Source organism: Solea solea, chromosome 8 (assembly GCF_958295425.1).
Source record: "Solea solea chromosome 8, fSolSol10.1, whole genome shotgun sequence".
NCBI lineage: Eukaryota > Metazoa > Chordata > Actinopteri > Pleuronectiformes > Soleidae > Solea > Solea solea.
The window spans coordinates 5,277,939-5,285,471 of record NC_081141.1 but is presented as its reverse complement, the minus strand read 5'-3'; positions in this window follow the sequence as shown (position 1 = coordinate 5,285,471).

Below are 7,533 nucleotides of genomic sequence, written 5' to 3'. Positions count from 1 at the left end.
ATGTTTACATGCACAGTTTCATTGAGCTAAGGTCATAGTCTGACTAAGACAGGCAATCAGACAACTTGCAGAGTGTGACTATACATATACACTATCGATGAATTGCTCATGTTTCCTGTTGACCTTCACGTCACAGCAAAACAAACAGTAATTGAACCTGTTGCACGTGTTAATCGTGAAACTGTACTGCAGCTTATACGCCAAGTCCGATTCCAGTCAGACTAAGCATATACATGCAGGAGTAATTGGACTATGAATCGCATTATTCAGGTATGTTAGTCCGGCTAAGACTAACTCGATATTAGTCAAACTACTCAAAATCGGACTTTTAACATTCATGTAAATGCAGTTTTACAGTTTTTCTCAGTCGCTTTGGTGCTTTTCTCACATCACTATTAATATTTGCACAGTAGGGCATTTCTCAAAACAAAACTTTTTATTATTACTATTATTATTATTATTATTGTTATTGTCATAATTATTATTATTATTATCATTATTCTTGATATTAGTAGAAGTAGTAGTATAACCTCTAGCACATACGTATAGGTTTGGACGCAAATACAACAGCATACAGCATAGACAATACAATATAAAAACAGACATAGAATTAATAATTAATAAAACTAAAGTCCTTCTCATTGCTGGCTGCACACAAGCGTAAAGCTGTGTTGGTGTGAACCTGTGTGAATGTCAGTGGATGAGCATGCATTAAGATATCAGGACAGGAGGGAGAAGATACACAGCAAAAGGGAGTGTACATTGGAGGAGCAGGTATGATTAAAAGTGATGGTGAGGCCTCCCTGCCTGATGTTTTCCTTGGGCATCTGAGCAGGTGTGAATGGACAGAGCTCAGGGAGGCTGAGGAGTGACTGGACCGTCTGTCACTTTGAGCAATAGAACAAAACACAGCTTTAATGAATCAGCGTGACGCGGGGAAAGGGTGCACTATCTGCACCGCTGGACCGTCCTCCCTCGCAGCGGTGAAGAAGGGGAGGCACTCAGCTTTTAAATTTAATATTCTTATCAGTTCTTTTTGAAACTCCTCTTTAATGAAGAAGATGTTTCTCATGGCCACATCCAGCAGCAGCATGCAGGGGGAAACGCTAATCTCTGAAGCTTTATCAGGTCAGCTGTGTCAGTGATGCCATACTTTTATCAGAAAGACTCCTCTTTTTCCTGCTTTTACACACATTGATTTAATTTTTTTTATCCACCCACTTGATCCCCGGGCCCAGTAAGAGCTGCCCGCTGCTCCTGTGCCTGGCTTGTGTGTGTTCTCTACTGTTGTGTAACAGAGATGGGTTAAATGCAGAGGTCAAATTCACTATCACGAATTGGTATGTGTGTGCAAAGATGACTAATTCTTATTCTAATATTACTGATGTAATGAAGCATTACACTTTTAAATCACCTGCACAAATGAATATATCTATTCATTTACCTTCCTATTTACATCTAGGAAGTGGTAAAGAGTTAGACTTTACTAATCTTCAGATTAGTAAAGATGGACATTGAAAAGGTTATCTATGTCTTAGTTACATCTAGATTAGATTATTGTAACTCCCTGTATTTTGGCTTGCACCAATCCTCTCTCAAACGCCTCCAGCTCATTCAAAACACTGCCACTCCTCAATGCTATGGCCCCTCTGTGCCTTTCTGAGCTTGTGCGTCACCGCTACACCCCAACCAGAGCCTTAAGGTCCTCATCCATGTTTCTGACCAACTGCTGCTGGAGGCTCCTAAAACCAGACTTAAGTCTGGAGGTGACAGGGCCGGCTGTCCCCAGACCCTAGAGACTTTTAAATCCTCCCACAAAACAAGCTTCTTCTCTCTGGCATTCATAAATTCATTTTATATTTGAGTGTTTTTACTGTAATGTTATCGTTTTTCTTGTACTTCGACTGCTGTGTGCACATTTTAAGAAGAATATCATAGTTTTGTGCAGCCGCGTGCCGTCGTCACCCAAAGACCGTGGGACATCTTTGTCCCACTGGTGTACTGACGGTCTAAAAATGCCTTTGGGTGGACAGAACCCAGATCAGTGAGGCGAGACGCATGCATGCTATGTGTCTCCTCGTCCAGGAGACGCCTCAACACACAGTAATGACCACTCTTCATGTTGATGCTGCTACTTCATTTCTCATACAGGGTGACATCCGGGCGAAAGGTTACTCTGTCGAGGCTAATTACTGAGCTGGTTATATTTATATCCATGGTCCCGTCTCCTGTGCATGTGTGTGTGTGTAGTTTGGTTGTGACAGAGACATTTAGAAGTATTTGAAACTGTTGAATTTGTTTCGGAAACACGGCGCAGGCGTAGAGTGTAGCTCTCCACAGCTTTATTTTTAAGGGGGGGGGCGATCACGTGTGCTGGATGCAGGTCAGGGCTCACGTTACTGACACACACACTATAACATGCCATGCGAGTCATCTCTCATCAGACCAGGGACCAACAAATAAACACCAGCAAAACTAACCCCCTTCACCCACTCCACGCAGAATGTATGCGTGTCTGTCTGTGTCCTTATTTTTGCTGCCTCCGCAGGAACTTTTCTGACACAAACACTGGTCATTCAGTCAAAATTAAAGCATTTACTATAACAAATGAAAATGAAGTTGGACTTGGCACCGAGTGACACACGAAAGCAAACAGGGAGCACAAGAGCAGGGAAACTGTATGACTATGCTGTACCTGTATGAACTATAATGCAAAGCATTAATCAGGACAGGTTAAAGGTCAAAGTGAGCTATGCTTCTGCTTCAAAACGTACACTATTTTGCCTATAAGTGCATAAAGAAGGCTTTTTATTCTAAAGGATTAAATAAAGCATCCGAAATGTTACACACTGGACCTTTAAAGGGACATTCTGCCACTCGGGAATTGCTGTTATTGCAGTTTGGTCTTTGTGAATCTGTTAAATAATACTATCAGACCTGACTGAGGGAGCCTTTGTGTGTATGTTACACACAGCAGTTTTAAGGTTCGGGTTGGTCTTTAAATAGTGTGTGTGTGTGTGTCAGAGACAGAGAGAGAGAGTGATATTCATTCACAAATTGCTGATCCCACCACACAGAGCTTTCGTTGGCCAAACAGGAAAGACAGCATAAATCAAAGAGGCATCGACAGCAGCCGGAGGGTGCAGCGCAGCATGCCGTCCCTCTGCAACACATAACATGTCCGTCTCTGCAGCTCACACTCTCTCTCTCTCTCTCTGTGTGTGTGTGTGTGTGTGTGTTATGAACGGAACCATCGGCAGGAATTACAATCGCTGCCAGATATTCTCAGATCTCCAGCCAGACACGCTGTCTGCAGAGTGGGAAGCCACCTTGGCATTGGAGGGTGCTTTGATTTATGTGATGTGACTCACACTGATAAGCCCCAGAGCAGACACATTCAAGTTGGTTTCGATGACCTTTCTTCTTCTTCTTCTGGTTAAAACTTTAAGTATAAAGAAGCTTAGATTCTGTTCATAAGTGGATTATCTCTTTGATGAATGTCAAAGGTCATGTTTTTCTGCTCGACTGTCATTTATTGATTATTTTCTTCGTCTAATCATAAATCATTGGATCGAGCTTCTGCATGCTTTAGAGTCAGATCCTATCTAAGTTATCACAGTGTGACACAGTTACTGTTATTGCCAAGTCTAAAAAAACAGGTAATGCTAAGGACTTTATCATCCTCCAGTATTTGCACCTTGTCTAAAAAATGGGATTTCATATGATGTATGTGTTTTAATAAATATTAAAATCATCCATCACTCTCTGAAATGACATCACTGTGAAAGTCCCGTTTCGACTCGAGGTTCACCCGCGCCCAAACAGAGCAGACTGACGGGAATATATGAATCCTAATTGACTGCAGACAAGCGGCTGTCGGGTCGCAGTAATGCACAGGAACGCGTTCTGGCTTTAGCAAGTAATGTTTTCCCTATAAAGTGTCTTAATTTACATTAGCCTACATTTGTCAATTTGCAATAAATAAAGAACAGACAGAGTATGTTATTAAAGTGACACCATGTAGAATTTCGACCTTCAAATAACGTCTCCAAGATTGTTTTGATGGTATATCAACTTACTAACTTTTTAATTTAATTACAGTTTTTGGCACTTTATTTCATCTCCATAGGGCAGCCACTTAGCAGCTTGATCTATTGGGATTCGAACCTGCAACCCTCCAATTACAAGCAAGTAGATTTTTTTGGGTCCCCAAACACATTTGCTGAAGGTTCCCAAACCTTTTTATTTTAAATTCACATGTTTATTATGTTTTAAAAACATGCATTTACATTTTTAATTAATTTGTTTACCATTTCAAATGATTACTACATTATGCACAAACTTGCACTTGTCACTAATTGATATACATTTTCTTTTTTTGTCACAAAAGTTAGACATTTTTAAAAAGTAGGTATAGAAAGTTTGACAGCGTTTAAGGAGGCAAGACAGAAGTAGCCGTTAGCAGAGGGCAACAAAGCGGAAGTCTATGGGAAAATTTTTCACTTGATTTATAACTTCAATAAACATTTTCCAGGGGAGGCAGCGGTCTTAATCACTAGTTTCTGGTCTTGTTCAGAACATGATGTCAATTTTGCAAAGTTATGTTCCATTTAGGACAGACCTTGGTGTTAGAAAGACAAATAGAAAAGGAGGAACCTGTGGGGTCACATGTCATATGGTTGGGATGTCACACACAGATTTCACACAGGTTTTAGGGAGACTGACTTTAAGGGTCCTCTTCTTCAGTGAACAAAGGGCTATGTATTTTTAATCTGATGACAGCAGATTAAAAGAACAGCTTGATACTGTTCAGTTTCCTCTCTTCCAAGACAGGCTCGTAAAAATCCGCTCTGCTGCAGCGCTGCTTCATTTCAGTGCTACTGTTTACAGCGAGGCAGCAATGAGTATTTTAATCCATGTCATGATCTGTCTGGATGAAAGACGTGTGTTTGATCAGACACGCGGCGATGCAAGACGCAACAACATCCTCATAACTTCTAAAAGTCCGACGACGGAGTGCCAGACACGTCCTGTTTGGATTAAAACACCAGTGTGCTGCTTGTGCTTGCGTCCCGATCGACGTGGTTTTGGCATTGACGCACACACCATCTCACCTTTGTTGTGCACTGTCATCAAACATCAGCTCAATTAATCTCAACTTCCATAAGGTAATGAGGCAACTTCCTTTGCGGCTTAAGACCTGACTAAATGATTTAGGAGTGGAGGCCACTGATCATAATTGCTCTCTTCATGATGTCTGCTCGTCCCAACCACAAACGATGACACTAGAGCTCACACTTTTTCACCCTCAGCCAGAGGCGCTCTAGTCTTCTGCACGAGGCTGTGGTCCGCTGGACACTTAGATAAGACAGAAACCCACCGCAGCGCTACATCCAGCTCCTTTTCAAACACCCACATCCTGTCAGATAAAGGCAGCCGCAGAAGCCATGTGTATTGAATTTAGTCGATTCCTGGGGGGGTGTCCTGCCCTTATCAGAAGGTCAGATAAGCTCATTTCACAGGCCCTCACCTCCACTGGGCTACCAACAGTTCCCAAGTGTGACAACAGCTGACCTCGCCCACCGTTTTTCTAAGCGGGTGCAGTTGAACGAGAAGTCAAGGACGCGGAGAAATCAACGGACTCTTGTTGGAAGTTACAGCTGTAGCAAAATCAACTATGCAGACTTTAGATGTGTGTGTGTGTGGGGGGCGGGAGACACAAGGCAACCTTGACTTTGCTGATGGGGAGTAACTGTATCAAACTAACTTGAAATGCCTTTGTTCTGGTGGGACAAAAGAAACAAAGTATTAAAATGAATGTAGCAACTTTGTGCATAATGTAGTAATCATTTGAAATGGTAAACAAATGAATTAAAACCTCATTTGATGCATGTTTTAAAAACATAATCAACATGTTAATTTAAAATAAAAAGGTTTGGGAACCTTCAGCAAATTTGTTTGGGGACCCAAAAAAATCTACTTTGACCCATCTTTGGGTCAGATTAGAGAGCTTGCTTGTAATTGGAGGGTTGCAGGTTCGAATCCCAATAGATCAAGCTGCTCAGTGGCTGCCCTATGGAGATGAAATAAAGTACAAACAACTCATAGTTGTGTATAAAAACTGACGTAGTTAGAGGAAGTAGGTGAGTAAATATGTTTCTGAAGAGTTATTAGTTCTTCAATTGAAGACAATTTTGTCAATTTACAGGACAATAGATGATCAACAGCAAATATGAGTGGACACCTGAGTGATTGACAGCTGGTTTTGTCCAATAGGCCCCTGGTTGGTGACTTCCATAAAGATTTGGTTTAAAAAAAACAAGAGTTATGGCACTGTACATCCTCCTCTCATCACCTCTGATATCATAATATCTATGTGGCTGTTTTGAACATGGGAGGCCAGAAATCTCCTAGACCAGTTTGGGAACTTACCTTAGCTTATCAGTCTGAGTGAGGGCCCCCCACTACATCAAGCCTCCAGAGGATCTCCTCCTGAGCCACCACACCCTGTCCAGGCCCTGCAGGCACCTCAGCCTGACAGCTATAGAGCCAGATACTGGCAGTACAACACAGCAGTCATAATTGGCCCCATTCATTTCTCAAGGATAATCCTCACCCAGGCTGAGCCTCTTTTTTTTTTTTCTACTAATGTTTACACAAGGTATGTATTGATTTCTCCTCCGGAGGCTTTTGCTCCGGCTGAAGGGCTGTGTATCCAGTATATGTGTTTTAACGTGTGTGTCTGACGGGTTCTGCTCTTCCTTTTTACTACTGGAGCTCAATACCTGAAGTGACAAAGGCCTCGTGAATGTCTGACTCACAGACAACTGTCAGCGTTCAATGGGCTGGATTAAGACTGAACATAGAACCGAGCGCACCCTGACATGTTGACATGTTCTACTAAGTGCATTTCAAGGTGGATTTAGCCTGTTTGCTCCATTGTGGAGGGACAGAAGAAACACACTTGCTAAATGGGGCCCGGGTATTCTTTGTGGAGGAGGGTGAACTTTACTCCCACTGTCTGCGTCGGGACAGACACCAGCTTCACTCTGCGGGTGAGAGAGGCTGCTGTGGATCCTGAGGAGGTTCAGGGGTTTCAGAGAGCTCCGTCCTTAACCAAACAAACACAGTGGAATTTCTGCCATTGTTGGTGCGGAGGGTTGAGTGACAGGGCCGCATAGCAGAGCCGCCTGTCAGCGGAGACGACCCGGGGTCAGCGTGTGACCACCCCCTTGTGACACCGCTCAATATTAAGATGGAGACATGCATTTAGAAGTACAAGTCCAAGTAGTTCTGCACATAACCCCAGGCAAACGGTTTCACCGTCTCCTGCATCAATGTTAAGCAAACTGGCTGCAGGCTGTGTGGCTTCCTATTTAGTCCCTTCCTTACTACCTATTTTTTCCTATTTACACACGTGAAAGAGTCAACAGTCTTCTGAACTGACAATGAAAGCGTATGTTGAACTTTAGGTTTGTACACATTAACTGTGTAATCCTTTATGCAAAACACTCAACACTCAATCAGTCGGCA